The 18,394-nt window shown below is 42.5% G+C and overlaps 1 pseudogene; it reads left to right on the forward strand.

The window, feature by feature from the left end:
* Positions 1 to 1,459: 1,459 nt before the first annotated feature.
* LOC102767722 lies at positions 1,460 to 12,453 on the forward strand (annotated as a pseudogene).
* Positions 12,454 to 18,394: the final 5,941 nt, after the last annotated feature.

Genomic DNA, 18,394 nt, shown 5'->3' on the forward strand with positions numbered 1-18,394 from the left:
ATGGCCAACAGATATATATAAAAATGCTCAACTTCACTAGTTATTGGGGAAATGCAAATCAAATCCACAATGAGACACCAGTTAAAATGGTTATTATCAGCAAGACAAGTAATAACAAGTGTTGGAGAGGTTGTGGAGAAAAAGGAACCCTCATTCACTGCTGGTAGGAAGGTAAGCTGGGACAGACACTATGGAAAACTATGGAGTTCCCTCAAAAAATTAAGAATAGAGTTCCATATGACCCAATGACCCCTCTTCTGGGTATCTACCTGAAAAACTTAAAAACATTTATTTGCACCCCTATGTTCACTGCAGCATTATTTACAGTGGTCAAGACAGAAACAACTGAAGTGTCCTTTGATAAATAATTGGATAAAGGAGATGTGCTACATCTATTCAATGTAATACTACTTAGTCATAAGAAAAGATGAAATACTGCCATTTGGGACAACATGAATGAATCTTGAGAAAATCCTGCTAAGCGAAATAAGTCAGATGAAAAAAAAGTCAAGAACCATTTGATTTCATTCATAAGTGGGATATAAAACTGAAATTCATAGACACAGACAAGTGTGGTTGCTCCCTGAGGAAAAAGGGGGTTGGAGGGAAGTAGTAAAGGGGGTCAAATATATGGTGATGGAGGAAGATCTGACTTTGAGTGGTAAACACACAAGGCAATATACAGATGATGTGTTATAGAATTGTGCACTTGAAACCTATACAATTATATCAACCAATGTCCCCCCAACAAATTAAAAAATACTTCTTAAATGAATGAACTCCAGTTTTTCTGTTAACTGCTTCACAGAAGTCTATATATCAGATGTCATTTGTGCCAGTTTCAGCGCATCTATCTCCACTGAGCCAAACTGGCTAGGGCTCAGTGCATCTGTCTCTAATAGGCCTCCATGTCTCTCTCTCTTTCTTTTTCTCTCTTTCTTCCTTTCTTTCTCTTTACTTCTAGTCTTCTATTGGCTGAGGAATGAAAATGCTCTACATATTAGAATTGTTTTTTAGCCTAAAGAGTGCACCCCATTCCTATTTCTTTCTACCTGTCAACCCTCAGCCCTGTCCATCCCTCCTGGGGCACAACCTCTTCCCACAGGGAGTCCAGGTGTTCCTCCCTGCGCTTATCACCATGCCTGAATGGGCAGAGCCTTGCAAGTTCAGAGGGCACTGTCCCACCCGTCTCCTCTGTGTCCTGTTCCTCGTGTCTTGGCATTGACCGCTCAGAGACATTCCAAAGCAGGATTGGGCATTTGGTCCTGTTTCGCTTTGGCCTTTCTCCTGACTTGTTTCCATTTCCACCACTTGTTTCTGGTTGATTGCAAACTTCAAGCTGAGATGGTTGAGAACATTGCAGTCTGAGAACCTCAAAGATAAGGTCCTTCTCCCTCATCACAAAAGAAAGCACTAGTTGGAGGGGGAAAGGATCCCGCCCCCTTCCTGTGCAGGCCCCATGCCAGATCTGACACCGTCGCTAGGAAGTAACACCTGGGCTTATCCTCACTGTCTGAAACCATGTGGCAATGGACTGGCTCACACAGAGTGTGAGCCCCGGAAGATCCCAAGGACCATGTCCGGGGGCAAAATCCCAATAAAACCTCAATCTAAAGGAGTTGGCCAGAGTGTTCACAACAGGGTACGAGGCACTGGAAGAGAGACCAAGACGCTAGTTACTCTCTCACAATGGCTGTGTATGTGGCTTTGTGGTTTCTCTCACAGTGCAGGGAGGTGACACTTTTTGCCCCACATTTGGGAGGCACTTAGCGTAGAGATCCTCTCTCTGATGGCTTCTAAGAGGGAGCAGCTTGGGCATTCACACCGGCTTCCAGGTGGCCAGGGATGAGTGTGATTTTATTTTTAAACCTGCCTTCCTATGAGTCACCTTAGGTCAGAGTCGCTGTTTGGTCAGATGCTGTGTTTAAGCCCCTTGTGCTAGTGCAGCTTCTGCCCTGTGTTAATAGTTCTGTGCAAACATGAGTGACCCTTTCAAGTTGGCCGCTAACGCGGCTCTGATTGTTCCTGAGTAGGCACAGCTTTGCACATGTGTGCATCCTTCGCGACTTCAGAATTGTGATCCCTGGAGGCCTGTTAGCTGTCTCCCTCTCTCTGGTTTCTCTCTGCTCTGCATAATGGAGTTACCAGCCTTCTCTAAATTGCTCTGCACCAAGCTCTCCATTATTTTCAGCAATGACTTGAGCTATGGAGTTCTCTGCACTCCAAATGGCACCAATCCCTCAGGCAGAGCTGCAGAGTTCTTCAGTCTTCATGGCCTGCGGTGGCCCTGGGCAGAATCTCTGTGCCGCTGCACCAGAGGCGGGGGGGCAGAGATCCACTGTTACCAGAGTGACGGCCCCCCTCTACGCGTGAGCACTGTGGGGGCTGAGGGAGGTGGCCATCCTTTATCTTAGCTTGTCTCTTCTGGCATGGAACCTGCCAGTGTTCTCAGCCTCCGCACCTGATAGAGCATCCTTCCTAAGTTAAACCTGAGTGAGGAAGGAAAACTCCATCCTCTGGGCCATGCCTGTGTAGCACAGAGCTTCTGCAACATGGGGGTGGGAAAAAGAATTGGCAGCCTGCTCCTCCCCAGGTGCCACCATAGCTCAGGACTGGGGACTAGAAGGAGAAGGAGCCCTTGCCTGCTTGGCTGCACGTGTCTAGAGCAGAGCTTCTATGTGAAGCTGTGAAGACGGGTAATAGAGCAGGTTCTGGCGCAAATGGCACAGAATCTCACTGTTCCCAGCAAGGTATAGTAGATTTTCTTGAATGACTCTCTCTCCATTTGCTCTATGCCCTTAAGACAATTGTCAAAAACTTTGAATGATTGTCTTTTATAACTTTCACCAGTTACTTTGTTTTTTGGGAGAGGGTCCACCCAGGTTCTTACTGCATTCTGAAAGTTTTAAATCTGCACATATTATTATTTGATTAGAATTAGGCTCTACTCATCTAGTTGACAAATATGTAGAGTGTGTAGGCAGGCAATGATTGGTTGCTGGTTGGCCTGTGTTGTTAACTTCCTGTTTCAGGTTTACATGTATGTAACACTCCTCTAGAGCAGGAGCCTCAAAGGGCGAGGCCATGTCTGTTTGGTCTTTGTGAATCTCTTCAGCACTTGGCACAAGTTGGGATGTACAGTTGATTAATTCCTTCCTTCCTGGTGTCCTTATTTAACTAACATCATATTTTCAAAAATATGTATTTTTCTGTAGTGCTCATTTCCTCTTGCCTTATTTAACAAATCACTCTGAATTTTCTATTATTTGCCTCTGATATAAAAGTTATTTTGCTACTCTTTTGAATGTCTCATATGCATTAGGCCTGTCTGTATGTAATTTCATTAATGGTAGCAGTAACCCTGTGGTTGAAGTATGCTTACCCCATTTAGCAGACAAGAAACCCGAGCCCTCGAGGGTTTGGCTCAGTGGATAGAGTGTCGGCCTGAGGACTGCCCCGGTTCAATTCTGGTCAAGGGCACATACCTTGGTTGCAGGTTCCCCAGCCCTGGTCTGGGTGCATGCAGGAGACAACCAATCAATGTATCTGTCTCATATCAGTGTTTCTTTCTGTCTCTCCTTCTTCCTTCCACGCTCTCTAAAAACCAATGGAAAAATATCCTCGGGTGAGGATTAATAACAACAACAAAACAAAACAAAACAAAACAAAACAAACTACACATACACGCCAGAAATTTGAGACTCAGGTTCATGAATTTGCCTAAAGTTATAGCAAGTCAGTGGCAGAGCTGTGCCTCCTGACTCCAAAGCCGATTCTCTTTCCCGGATGCTAACCTAGCCTTACTCTACTGGAGTCATGTACAGTATCGCATGCTTTGGAAGCCTGCTGGTTTCCCTAAGCAAATACGTAATCTGGCCTCTTGGTGCTTGGTGCACTTTGGCACACACAGTGACTAATGAAGAACCACAGGGTGAATAGGGCAACCCTGTTGCATCACCCCCAAACCCCCTACTGACCCCAATTAAGGGCTGATTTACAAAGATGTAGCCCACAAAACGGCAACTATAACTCAACCACAACCAATCTGGCTCTTGTTAGCTGCGTTGTAATGAGAACTTGTATGAATATCATTATAAAACACTTATTTAGAACAAGAATTGTGCTGACCTCAGAATTTTCTCTTACATGAAAAAACAAACAAACAGGAATATGAAGCATACCTATACCTCCACTCTAAAAAAATAGATTTGAAATGAACTCTTCTGAAAGCCTGAATCCTCGAGAATAGTCGATCCTTCAGTGGAATTCGAGTGGTTCAGTTGGATTGCATTAATTGTTTCCTTCAAACTAATCTAAGCTCACACCTTCCCCACAAAGATGCAAAATCAGTAAAACCAGGAGGACCCTGGCTTGTTTGCTCAGTGGTTAGAGTGTCAACCCTCATAGTGAAGGACCATGGGTTCGACTCCTGGTCACAGGCATCCTCATTGGTGTGCCTCCAGGAGGCAACCAATCGATGTGTCTCTCTCACATTGATGATGTTTCTCTCTCTCCCTCCCGCCCTCCCTCCTTTCCACTCTCATAAACAAACAAACAAAAGAGGGTGAAACTGAAAAGTATTTGAGTGGAAACCTCTAAGGAAAATGTAGGGATTTTTTTCCCTTCCATGGCAAAAAAAAAAAAAAAGAAGTTACCATTTCGTCAATTGTATTAGACTGAAAATGTATTAGGTGTTACACAGCTTTTCCTCTAAGTTCTATAAAACACCTGGAGTAGACCACCTATCAGGAAGTCTTCAAGTATTAGTTCAGTGATGGCGAACCTTTTGAGCTCAGCATGTCAGCATTTTGAAAAACTCTAACTTAACTCTGGTGCCGTGTCACATATAGAAATTTTGTGATATTTGCAACCATAGTAAAACAAAGATTTGTATTTTTGATATTATTTTATATATTTAAATGCCATTTAACAAAGAAAAATCAACCAAAAATGTGAGTTCACATGTCACCTCTGACACGCATGTCATAGGTTTGCCATCACTGTATTCGTTGATTATTGCAGCCCAAATCCTCCCTTCGTTGTCATGGCTGATAGAACCAGGACTAAGTCACTTGAAGAATTTGCCCATAAATCTGTGCCATTATCAGCCCTCACCTGCCATGTGGCTTACTCAGACTCTTTTTTTTTTTCTTTTTGTATCTCTCTGGGAGTTCCAAGTTGGGGTTGGAACATCTCACACATAATTTGAGCTGCGTTCTAATCATCTCTCCCTTCCCTGTCTTCTGGTGGTTGTTTCTGTTGTCTAGAGTGTGCTGTTTTTCTGCTCAACCACGTTGATGACCTCTGGGTAGGATCGGGTGTAGGAGAGGGAATCAATGATGTCAGTCCTTTCTTTGCCACACAGTCCCGGGGACCAGGGACCTTCAGGTTTACCAGGTGGGGTCAGTTTCCTAGAGCATTTGGGGCATGAAGAGGTAGAAGAGAATGTCTGGCCCTCAGGGCAGCTCCCTCCCAGGAGAGTAGGGAAGAGTTCAGCTGACTGTGCCATTTAATCTTCCCCAAATGAGCAATCAGTTAAGGTTTCCAACTGTGTGGGGAGGTGTTGTAAGCAGTCAGACACCTGAATAGAGCAGGACGATAACCCAGGTACAGGAGGTCATCAGGATGGAAAGCCCCAGGTGCCTAGCAACGGACAATCAGTTGTGGCACCTCGCCCCCATGGTGACTTTTCCTCCCCTAGCATGTCCCTGGTCATGAGGTTTGAAACCCTGACCTTTCCTCCCTAGAGATACAATTTAGGCCTCAGTTGTATTTCAGCTCCAGGTCCAGATAAGCAACAAAACCAGCCACGGCTGATGCCAGGACCAGATGCATTGAGTAATGACCCCCTGCCCTGATGCTGCCAATCAATCAGTGAGGCCACAACCCTGAAAGGACACACCTGGAAAACTGCTGAATAGTCTATTGAGACCTTCTCCTGGGACCTCCCCTAAAACCTTCACCCTTAAACCCTTACAACAGGACGGGGACCCAGTGCACTCTTCCTCCTGGGAGCACACACGTCCCTCCCTTTCTGTTTTCCTTCCCTCTCCCCGCACCTCCACCCTGACCCCTCAGGCATGTTACCATTAGCTTCTGGATTCTAAGCTCCAAGGGTCGTTCCTTTACCTCCATAACTTGTTCCCTAAGCCTATTTCTTCTAAAAATTACTCCTTCTACTTCTGTGATTTGCCAAATAAATGTTCTCTTACAGTTTGGGTCTTGCTCTGAATTCTTTCCCAGCCAGAACCCAAGTACCGAGGTTGCTGAACCCAGGGTTAGTCTGACCCCACTAGCCAGACACCTGGCTCCCGCCGCCTACAACATATCGCCTGAATAAAGGGGCAGAAAGAGGCCATGTTCCTCTCACTGAACTCATTCGGCAAGGGAGGAAACCTCAGGAGCAGTGGAGAGGCGCTGGCCCTCTGATAACCTGCAGTGCTCTGCCCAACGGCCCAGCACGGTCCTGCTGACCTGCCCCGTCCTCTGAGGCCACCCGGCTTCCTAGGCCTACATCGCTGGTGTCCACTCTCTCTGCCCTCTCGCCCTCTCCCTTCCCCTTTCCATGGACTATCTATTTCACAAGGAAGAGGACCACGACCACATTAGGGACGCAGGAGGATTAGAGTTATAATTTTAGCTATTTCTTTTTCAGTTCCTAACCACTTTACTGAATGCTCTAAACTAAGTGGAGCTCAAACATGAAAACTATGATTTCCTCCAGGGACTGCCCCTAGAAAAGCGCTGTTGAATCTCACTTTCCCTTCACTAAATGACATTTGAGGTGAAACTTTATGCTCATTTTTAGGTTTTAAAAATGCAACATAATACAACTGATGCAGCCTAACGCTTCCAACTCATATCCAACTTCATTCTCCTCCTCCTAGCTCAGGAGGGTTGTTGTCCACTGTGGAGGGAGTATGCGTCTCTCTTCCACTTTTCTTGTCTCCTCCCCTTTGCTCCCCAGTTTTTTGGGAACTTAAAGAAGGGTGGGGGAGGGGCAGCAAGCCGCATTTATGCAAGTGGAGCTGCTTGTTCTTTTCTTCCTGCTCAGTCAGTGCCTGTGTTCAGGGAAGTCTAAATGCGGAGGCTCCAGGCCCAGATAAGCAACAAAACCAGCCACAGCTGACGTCAAGGGCTCAAGGTACGTCCTCAGTGGGACCCTGCATAGTGCCTCCTGTGGGAGATGCCCTCTGGCATGATTGCTTATAATCCCCCTCCCCACCCTGAGCTCCCATTCCCATTGATAAATTTTCTGGATGAAATGAATACCTGGAAAATAGACATATATGCTCCCCTTAACCAAGATGGCAGAAGTTTGTTTCATGCTCGTGTATCAGAACAGAACTAGGTGAGCTCTCTAGTCTGGTGGAAAGCTCTGCTGCACGGGATTATTTCGGCACCTGGGTTTCCTCGTTCATCTCTGAGTCTCAGCCATCGGAAGGGGGAAGAGGAAGTCAGTGTAAGCAGCTACTTTCTTTACTGATAACTTGGAAGTATCCATATATCACTTCCACTCCATCCTATTGGCCTGAACTTAGTCCCCTGACAATACCCAGCTGAAAGGAAGTCTGGGAAAACATAATCTTTGGCCACGTGACCACACGAAACCTTGAAGGGTTTATATGACTGAAAGGAGAACAGAGACCGGATATTGGAGCAGATTTTGCAGTCTCTGCCTTAGGCATTTTTTAATACATCCTCATGTTGGATTTCAAACCATTTTGCCCTTGAGCCCTGTTGCCAAGTGTGGACCACAGTGCCAGACTTCTTCCTCATTTCCTCTAGACACCCAATGTCTTCCTGCTCCCATGTCACCATCCATCAGACACATCTTACAGACACTGGAACCCCCAATTATAAACAAGTTTCCCTGTTCTCTCTTACTCTGACACATGCAGTTCAAATCACTGTCATGAGGGACACAGGTGTAACCTTAGGATGCTCTGGGGTCACAGAGCAGAGACACCACACCTAGCCCGCATGGAGAGAGCAGGGTTGGAGAAGGCTGCCTGGATGACCCTGTCACTGGGAGTGTTCTGAGATAGTAGGAGCTGGTCCATGGGAAGACTTTATGAGCCGCAAGAACCAGACAAGAAGAGGGAGATGGTGCATTTGCAGAATAACAAGCGGGACACTATTGCTTGAGAATCAGCTTTGGGTAGGAATAGGGGGTGCTTTTAGCAGACGAGGCTTACAGAAGCCAATGACCAAGGCCCTTGTAGACTTAAACTTTATTCTGAGAGTAAAAAGGGATTTACCAGAGAACTTTAAGCAGGGGAGGGACCCGAGCTGGTCTGCATTTGCAAAAGACAATTCTGACAGCTGGGTGAAGGATGCAGCGAGGGGAGCAAGAGTGTGCCCTGCTAGGACAGCTGGGAAGCAATCAGAGAAATCCAAGGGGAAAATCAAGGGCCTGAAGTAGAATAATGATAGGTCTGCCTCCAAAACTCACATTCTTCCCATATAATAATTCTTTTTCTTCTCTGCTTGTTTGTACACTGTCTCTTTACAAAAAGGATTTGGTGGCTTTCACAAATTCACTAAGTACTGTCATGAATATGAATCCCAGTCTGCAAATTCAGGTAAAACAAGAAATATTAAGTTTCTTTGTTTTCTAGATATCAAACTTAATTTTAATCCAAGTCTGCTCCTATGGGATAGGTAGACACTCTTCTCTGGAGTCTTGCCACTTGTGAGTTCTACTTCCCTCTGCTCTCCAAACCCACAGACCCAAAGAGACTCGGGGACCTCTTTGACATTCTTGGGGAACTCCTCCTCTTTCCACGTTTCCCTCAGGAGCCCTTCCTCTCCTTGCAGACACTTAGCTCATCCTCCTTAAAGACTTCAGATGTTTCTAAGCAAATCCAGAAATGGAAGTCAACCACAATTTTACCAGTCCCGAAGCAAGAAGGCACAGAACCTGCAAGCTACTTTCATGGAAGAAAGAAGAGAAGAAAACTCATGAATTAACATGTCAGAAATGGCCTTATCACAATACCATATGATTATTTCAAATATAAATAATTTGCAGTGAAGAAAAAATAAAACTAGTGTGAGTTTATGCTTTGAAAACTGTAAATCCTTTCCAAAGTTAGAACCACAGCTTCAGCTCTGAACTATCTAGTGACCAAAGCAAAACTGGACACACTAATATTACAACTGTTATGGCAGCCATTGAAGAACACCCGCCTGTTTTTCAGGAGCAGCATGGTTGTGACTGCAGCTGGGATGAGAGGACGTTTCTCCACTGGATCCCTGTAAAGGGGACAGTGCATGATGCAGGCCACCCCAGATTCAACACCATCCCTACAACGATGAGTTCTGTCAGATTGTTTCTTATAGCAATATAGGCACCAGAGATTTAGGAAAAAAACAATGTTTGTAACTCAGCAACAGCTCCTACCCTCAGTGTGTGCTAGTCTAGTCAGGAAAGTGGATAGACAATTGCCACATCATTAAATGACAGTGGTGGGGGTGTTGTTCCAAGTGCAAAGAGAGCACGCCTCAAGTTCCTAAAAGAAGAAAAGATAGAGGGAGCCCAGCACTCAAAGATCATGGAGGCTGGAATAAGAATGGAGAATGCTCAGGCCATGATAAGTGAAAAAAGCACAATTTCACATTCAAAGCGAACATACAAAATACTGAAAGGAAGCACACTAATTGGTTATTAGTTGTTATTGCTAGGTGATCATTTTGTAGGTGGATTTTATATTTTTGCCTTCAGCTTATCTACATTTTCAAATTTTTATGAGGAGAAAGTTATTAATATGTAGAGACTAGTTTGAGCTGTAACAGAAAACCCAAATAAAAGTAGCTATTAGTTTTTGTCATGCATGAAGTAATCCAGTATGATATAATATGAGGTCTGGGATTTGCTGCAAAGCAATGTGGGGAGAAAAGTGGACAGGGGCATCATGAATGAGTCAAGAATGATCAGATGTTGCTAACTGTTTAAACTAGATGATTGATGGGTGCAGAGGGATTTATTGCACTATTCTCTACTTGAGTGTACAGTTTTAAATTTCTGTAATAAGTATCTGAAAAGAGAAACAACCAGGAGAATGACCTTGGCACATCTCTGCTTCAGTTTGCTCAGTTGTAAAATGAAAATAATAAAAACTTCCACTTCACCAGATTGTTGTGAGGACTAAATGAGTTAACATATATAAAATGCTCATAATAGTACCTGCCATATATATGCCTAATATGCTGTGTCCGATAGTTCAACTGTCTGACCAGTCACTATGACATACACTGACCACCAGGGGACAGACGCTCCAACCGGTAGGTAAGCTAGCTGCTGGGATCTGGCTGATCAGGACTGGGTGAGAAGGGCCAGACATGCCCTAGAGCCCTCTCGTAGTCCCTCTCCAGCCCCAGTGGCACACGGGTGGGGTCCCTCAGCCCAGCCTGCACCATCTTGCAATCCGGGACTTCCTGGGGGATGTCTGCAGGCCAGGCCGAGGGCCCCCCTACCAGTGCACTAATTCGGGTACCGGGTCTCTAGTAAATTATAATTATAATTGTTATGATGGTGGTTTAATCCAGGGGTACAATTACCTCTTCAAAAGTCCAGGTTCCTTCCATATTTCCCTTCTGCCACCTTGTGTGTGCCCTCTGCTCCCATGGTTATATGATCCTGATGCTGTTCTAGGCATCTCCTTTTTCTGTAGCCCTGTCTAGAAGTAGAAAAGAGGTGAGTCTCTGTGCTTTTTTTGAGACTCAGAAAATTTTCAATGAAATCCCCTACCTGGCAGGCTTCTCTTTCCTTCTCATTGGCCAAGATTGCATCACATACCCATGTTTAAACCAGTCCCTTGCCAAGGGGATGGATCTACCAGGTTGGGTGTAGACTAATCAAATCCTACACGCTGGAGCTTTGTGAGGGCGAGAAGCATATAGTATGCAAATGCCAGAAGGAAGAAAATCATGGTTCTGTTAGGAAGAAAGAAATGAGAAAGTGGCTAGTGGGTAGTCAACTAATAGTGACTGCTCATGGCCTGCTCCTTCTGTGTGACCAGTGCAGGAAATAATGTAGAGAACAGGAAAAGAGATGGCAGCAATGACAGAACAGGTGACTTGGGTACCAGGCAGAAGACATTGCATTCTCTTTTATTAATACCGGTATTAAAATATTTTGAAAAAAATATAAGTTGAAGTTCTCTTAGATTAAGTCCATTAATATTATAAATGTTCTAATATTAGTTATTAATGAACAGCATAAATAAAACACTATATATTACCATAAAAAAAGAACTTAAACTATAGGCAGTGGGGAGGCATAAATACTGAGGCATAGAAGCTAAGGAAAACATCATAAGGAAAAATATTACTAATTTCATTTTAGCTTCGAATTTTCCTGGAGATGGTATGTAATCATATGTAAAGTGTATGCACATCATATGCAAATGTACTTGTTGCTCCCACAAATATTTTGCAGAACTGGATATGGTCTTTGCTAAAAAGCATCTTGGGAAACAGCAGAGGCAGCAGGGAAGAGGGCAGCGGCCCGCCACCGTGGCCTGGACAGCGGGCGCTGCACAGTGAACAGCTACCGGAGAAGGACATCATCAAGTTTCTGCAGGACCACGGTTCAGATGCGCTTCTTGCAGAACATTAAGCTATTAGAAAACATTAAATGTGGCCAAGACAGCTAACAAGGACCATTTGGTTACAGCCTGTAACCGTCCTTTTGAAAGTGTCTCAAGGGTACTGAAAGTGTAAGTAAAGCATCTAAGCAGGTGAAAAACATGAAGCTTGATAAAGATAAATGCAAAGAAACCAAGACTGCGGATGCGGGTCCACCAAAATATACAAAATCTGTTCTTAAAAAAGGGAATAGCCCAGCCAGCGTGGTTCAGTGATTGCGTATTGACCTATGAACCAGGAGGTCATGGTTAGATTCCCAGTCAGAGCACATGCCTGGGCTACTGGCTCGATCCCCAGTGTGGGGCGTGCAGGAGGCAGCCAATCAATGATTCTCTCTCATCATTAATGTTTCTCTCTTCTCTCTTTCTCTCTCTCTCTCTCCTCTCTCTCTCTCCCTCTTCCTCTCTGAAATCAATAAAAATATATTTTAAAAAATAACGGATAAAACCAACTTCCCCAAAAAGGGAGGTGTTGTTCACTGCTAGTTTACAGGAACATTGTGGGATGGAACTGGTTTTGATGCCAATATTCGAACAAGTTGAAAGAAGAAAAATGCCAAGCCTGTAAGCTTTACAGGTGGAACTGGCAGGTGATCAGAGGCTGGGAAGAGGCACACTTGATTTTGAGTAAAGGAGAAAAGACTCCACTTGAGAGTGGGCTCATGGAAAGACAGGGTATCCTGATACCAAAGTTCCACCACATGCAAAACTCATTTTTGAAGAGGAATTAGTGGATATTGATTGTAATAGCAATGCTTCAGACTCAAAGACATCAGCAATGGCCTTGAAGAAACTTATGTAACTAATTACAGCTGGTTACTATTGTAAGGGAAGAGCCAACTGGAAATTCAAGGAGTTATGTTAGAAGATTTTTACTCTCTCCCCAAACTTTTTCTTTTAATCCCTACCCTAGGAGTGAGGGTATTTTTTTCCAATGACTTTTAGAGGGAGTGGAAGGGAGGGGTGAGAGAGACGCATCTACTGGTTGCCTCCCACTTGAGCCCAAGCCAGGGCCAGGGATTGAACCTGCAAAGGAGGCACATGCCCTTGACCAGCAATCAAACCTGCAACCCTTTGTTACATGGGCCAATGCTCTGACCACTGAGCTAAACTGACCAGTGCTCTCCCCAAACTTTTAAGAATTGCAATCTGTTATAAATCCCTGAAGTTTAAAATATTTTACTACAGTTGTGTAAAATACTGGTTAAGGAGACTCATTTTCCTTTTACCTCATGTTATAAACTAAGAGGCTCAATAAAAATTGTAAAAAAAAAAAGTGAGAGAAATAATTGACTCAACAATAATATCTCTAAGTGGGGAAGCAAACTAGCATTGGAATCAATATTTATATCTTAACTTCATTTTCTACTGACTAAGATCTTTTTTTAGCTTCTGGACTAAGTTCCTTTATAATTTTCCTTCAAGGACCTAATGAATATCCATATCCTCACCACAGTGCCCACCCTCAGTGCTGAGTGTAATTATCCCTACGTGAAAATGAATTCCACATGAAACTTTTGAGGAGGGCAGAGCCTTTTAAGGTATTATTTAATTACAAATGAGAAATGCATTAGTTGTTTCATTAAAGAAGATATGATGCAAAGAGACTGACCTCGAGCTGCTGAAAATTTCAAATTAAGATCCTGGGAGTTTCATTATTGGCATAAGTTTTGCTTACTGGGGGGCCTGCACATGCAATGAAATGCAAATGGACCAGGAAAAAAGAGAAATTAGGAGGTGTGCTTATCACATATGAGATTTTCTAGTATTTCTGGACAAGAAACCTTAATTTCAGACATATCTTAGCTGAACAAAGGAAAATTGTTACTTTTGTTTCCATGAAAGTCAAACTGCATATTCTCCATTGGAAAAACAGCATAAAAAGGGAAGGTAAGACGTTCCCATGTATCTGTGTGTTTGAGGATGAGGGTGCTTTCCTTGATGTATAGCACCTTGAATTAGTTAGGTCGCTACCCAAATTTGTTAAATACAGGAATAATGCAAACCTGGTTTAAGCCAAACCCCAAGCCTGGGCAACTGAAAATTATTGCACATTTTACTTGGATCACTAATTGTATCCTTCTTGTCGTTTATTCATTTATTCAACATACTTTTTTTTATCATGTTGTAAACTAAAAGGCTCAATAAAAATGTATCCAATGTAATCCTGTTTATTTTTTATCTAAAGCCTCTATATAGTAGTTATTATTCTAGTCATTGAAAACACAGCATCAGGAAGGCTTGTGATTTTTTGTAGGTGATGATTGTGATAACTATTAATATCATAGTACTGTTCCTCAGTACTTCTGATTCTTCTTCTGAGCACATGGTCATACGACTGCATTTCCTTGCTACTTTGGAATTAGAAGAGCACAGTGACTTATTTTGGCTGATGAAATGTGAGTAGAGTGATGGATGCTGTTTGGGTGTAAAAGCTTTAACAGTTAGTATATGATTCTTCCTGCTCTTCCTTTCCTTCTGCCACAGCAATGTTCCAATAGTGGTTGTTCTGTCATCGTGGAAACTGGAGCGAGGACAAAGTGGAGCAGAGCCTATCTACAAAATGGACATATATTATGACTTGTTTTAAGCTACTGAGGTTTTCATGGCGCTTGTTACTGCAGCATAACCCAATCCATCCTGTCTAATACGTGACAATTGATTGAGGACCTGAAAGATGTGGGGAAGTAAGAAGTGTGGATATCTAGGGAGGAGCACTCCCAGCAAGAATAATAAGACAAAGGCCTCAAAGTGGAAGTATGCTTGGAATTTTGCTGTCAAATGAATGAGAAAAAAAAAAAAACGTAGTAGAAGATGCAATCCGACATGAAGGACTTCCAGATCATGTGGGTATCGTGTATCATTGTAAAAACTTCAACTTTTTTTCTAAGCGAGGGTCATTAAAAGAGGAGTAACATGGTCTGATTTAATTTTTTTTGAACATTCTGTTTGGTAGTTGAGAATAAGCTGAAGTACAAGCAAAATAGCAGCAGGTAGGACAGTGAGGGGGCGATTGCTCCAAATCCAGGAGAGAGAGGAAAGTTGCTGAATCATGGTAGTTGCAGTGGAGATGGTGAGAAATGGCTGGGTTCTGGAAGATGGATCAGATATGGGCTGAAGAGAATGGTGTCAAGGATGACTCCAAGGTCTTATCCTAAGTAAATGGAAAGATAGAGCTGTTGTTTCCTGAAGTGGAGAACACCAGGGTAAACTTGTTGGGGAAAACACAGGACCTCAGTTTTGGGCAGTGTTCAGTTTGGGATCCCCGTTAGTTTTCAAACGGAGATATAAGATAGATAGGTCCATGATGAAGACATAAATTTGAGAGCCATTGGTGTAGAGACTCAATGATAGTACCAAGGGGGAAAGTGTAGAGAGAAAGATGTGGAAGTCTAAGTATTGAGCTTCTTAAGTGAATGCTAAGGGATCAGGGAGAAGAGAAGAAACAGCAATAGGCTGAGAAGGAGCTGTCAATGGAGTGGCAGGAAAAAAACACAACAGAAAAAACAAAAGCCTCAGGAAGATGTGTTGAAGAAGGAGTGCTAAACTCTGCAGATAGGTTAAGTAAGTTGAGGCCTGAAACTTGACCATGGGGTTTAGAAAATGGAGGTCATTTGTATCCTTGATGAGAGCTGTTTCTCTGGAATGGTTTGCCAACAGCCTGATTAGACTCTGCTCAAGAGATTATGGACGAAAAGAAATGGAGACAACTCATTTAAGGAGTTTTGTTGTAAAGAAATGGAGTTGAGCAAGAAATAGAGTCAAGATTGAAAAACCGATGGGAGAATTAATAGCAATTGTATAGGCGAATGGGAAAGATCTATTAGAGAAGGAAAACTTAACAATGCTGGAGAAAGAGGGGAAAGGACTAGAGCAGTGTCCTCAAATAGACAAGAGGAGATGAGAGCTAGTAAGTAAATAGAGCAGATGGCCTGTGTGAGGGCTTCATCCAGGAAAAAAAAATGAGCAGGAATACAAGGAGGTGGTTGCACATGGACATGGGAATATGTGGAAGATATTGAGTCCTCATATTATTGTAGTGACACTGGAAGCAAGCTCATGAGCTCAGTGTAAGGGTGGAAATTTGAAGAGAGACAAGAATGTATAAAATAGTTGTTGAGGAGAATGGGAAAGTGAATAGATGAGGAAAATATACTATGATTGCCAGGCAGCATTAAAGTGATAAACAAGAATTTAAAGGAGACTGATGAGCATTGTAGTTAGGTTTTCTTAGGCCGCATTCAACTGTGTGGGAGCAGGTGGAGAGATGGATTTACACAGATCAGTGTTTTCCCACAGTAGTATGATGAGGAAAGAAAGGGGCAAGATGGGTTGATGGGAGGGTGTAATGGTGCCGTAATTAGCAATGGAATATAAGCTGGCCAATGAGGGAAGTGAGGAAATGAATAGGGTAAGTTATTAAGAAAACGCATTGGGATCAATGTAGTTACAATGTACCATCACTAGAAGAGATGCTGTACATTAATTAATGCTAATTCACAGCAACCCTACAAAGTAGATATAACAGTTCCAAATGTATAGCTTGGTAATACTGATCTCACATATTATGACCACAAGTGAAGCCATGAGGGGTATTTTAAATTCAATCAGTTATTTTGATATCCAATACATAGTACATATATTCAATACCAATAAAAAGTGTCATTTGACTCTAGGAACATGGACGAAGCAGGGAAACACTTATAGATCTTAAGGTTTTGCCAAGGAAATGCAAAACCCAACCAAGAGACTGACTTGGGTAGAAGTGACAGGTTTCTTAAAGTAGAGAAATGTGTATAAATTGACTCCAGGCACAAGAGTGACACGAACAGCCACCTCTTAAAAATGATCTGCAACTGTAAATAAAGTTCAGCATATCCAAGCAGAATCAACAACAAGAATCCAGTCAGCATCCTGGCTGAAATCTCTACACAGGAAGTAAACTCAGCAATCCAACCCATATGTTACATGGGAGATATAATTTTTCAGTGAGTTGTGAAAGGAGTCACTCCAGGTAGCTGAAGCTCCAGGTCTCTCTATTGAAATAAACACAGTGACTTTCAGTAATACAAGTATAGGTAAACAGAATTGTTTAACAGTTCAGGCTAAGGAATCTATGCAAGTGTTATATGTTTCTAATGCTTGTGTGATTTGGCCAGTAGAGTGACAGTCTTGAAACTCCAACTTAAATTATGTAATTGAATACTTAATTAAATTTGTGGTTTTAATTTAAAGTCTCACTAAGTTTTCTAAAAGGACTGCAGTTTTCCATATTTATAAGTTTTATTTATTAGACTTATATGGGTTTTTTTATTCCAAGGAATTACTTGTCAGACAATTAATGTATTTTGTTAAATACATTAAACATATAAGTGCACTTAAAAATATTTAAAGATGTTCAATTAACCCAGTCTGTATATGAAATTAAACATTAGTCATAGGCTCACTCAGAAGTGATTGCTACAATTTGCTAGGCTTATAAATGTATTAAGATTTGCAGCTGAACTTAGAAGCTTAAGAACTCATTTTCACTTTGTAACTTTAATTTTAGAGAAATTATAATTTTAAAAAACAAAGCAAGCCTATGATTATTTTTCCTGTGTACTAAAACTGCCCTCGAGGATACCCTAAAACTCACATGAACATAGATGAGGAAACTGAGGCAGTTATTAAGTGGCAGAGCTAGAACTTGATCCCAAGTCGGCCAGCTGCAAAAAAATGCATGCTTCCCTCATCATTCTTCATGGCCTTCCCCTGACAAATAATTAGACAACAGTAACATACAATTAACATAAAAACTTGAAGAGTTCTTTCTTTCTCCCATGTCCTGCAGTGCCTCAGGGTTATAATTATGTCATTACCCCACAGTGCAGACTGAGGCTGACTAAGTGTTTAAGGTTTGGGCTGAATTAGTATCACTTTAATTATAACATGCCCTGAAAATGGCTTTACTTACTAAATCCCTAATGTTGGCAAGTGTGTATACATACTTTGCCAGTTTCTCATAAAAATAGAGTATAAATAGAGAAAAGAAATCCAATAACCTGTGGCAGATTATTTAAATTATTAGTATGTTTGTTTTATAGATAAACTAGAGCTTCCTGTCCTTAAGCTTTTTCTTTAGATTGGTTCTGTGTGTCCCTAGGAAGAGGGGTTGCATGGAAGGGTGTTCCCCTTTAAGCATTCTAATAAAAAACAAAATCCAAATCTCCAAACAGGTATGATTATTCTCATTAGCAGCCAGTACATGGAAGCCCCATTCAGAGCACTCAGCCCTGTTATTCAGGACTGCACTCCAAGGACGCACCTAATTCTTGCAGAATATCTGATATTGCTCTGTCTGTAGCTTCTACAGCAGTGCCTGTCTCCCCTTGTGTCTGCATTTTCCGTTAACAAGGAGGGAGGCCAGTAAGGACTGTTGACAGATTCCCAGTGTTTCTCAGGTATCAGACAGGCTGCCCAAGGAATAGCTTTGATTATTTCAGTCCTCTTTTCAGTGATAGGTGTAGAGGTGGGCATGTGGCCTAGTTACCAATGAGACACAAGGGTAAGACTGCAAGAGTGGATAGGAAGCTTCTAGGACAGTGGTTATCAACCTGTGGGTCGCGACACCTTTGGGGGTTGAAGGACCCTTTCACAAGGGTCGCCTAAGACCATCAGAAAACACATATATAATTACATATTGTTTTTGTGATTAATCACTGTGCTTTAACTATGTTCAATTTATAACAATGAAAATACAT

The sequence above is a fragment of the Myotis davidii genome, unplaced genomic scaffold, assembly GCF_000327345.1.
Source record: "Myotis davidii unplaced genomic scaffold, ASM32734v1 scaffold205, whole genome shotgun sequence".
Classification (NCBI taxonomy): Eukaryota; Metazoa; Chordata; class Mammalia; order Chiroptera; family Vespertilionidae; genus Myotis; species Myotis davidii.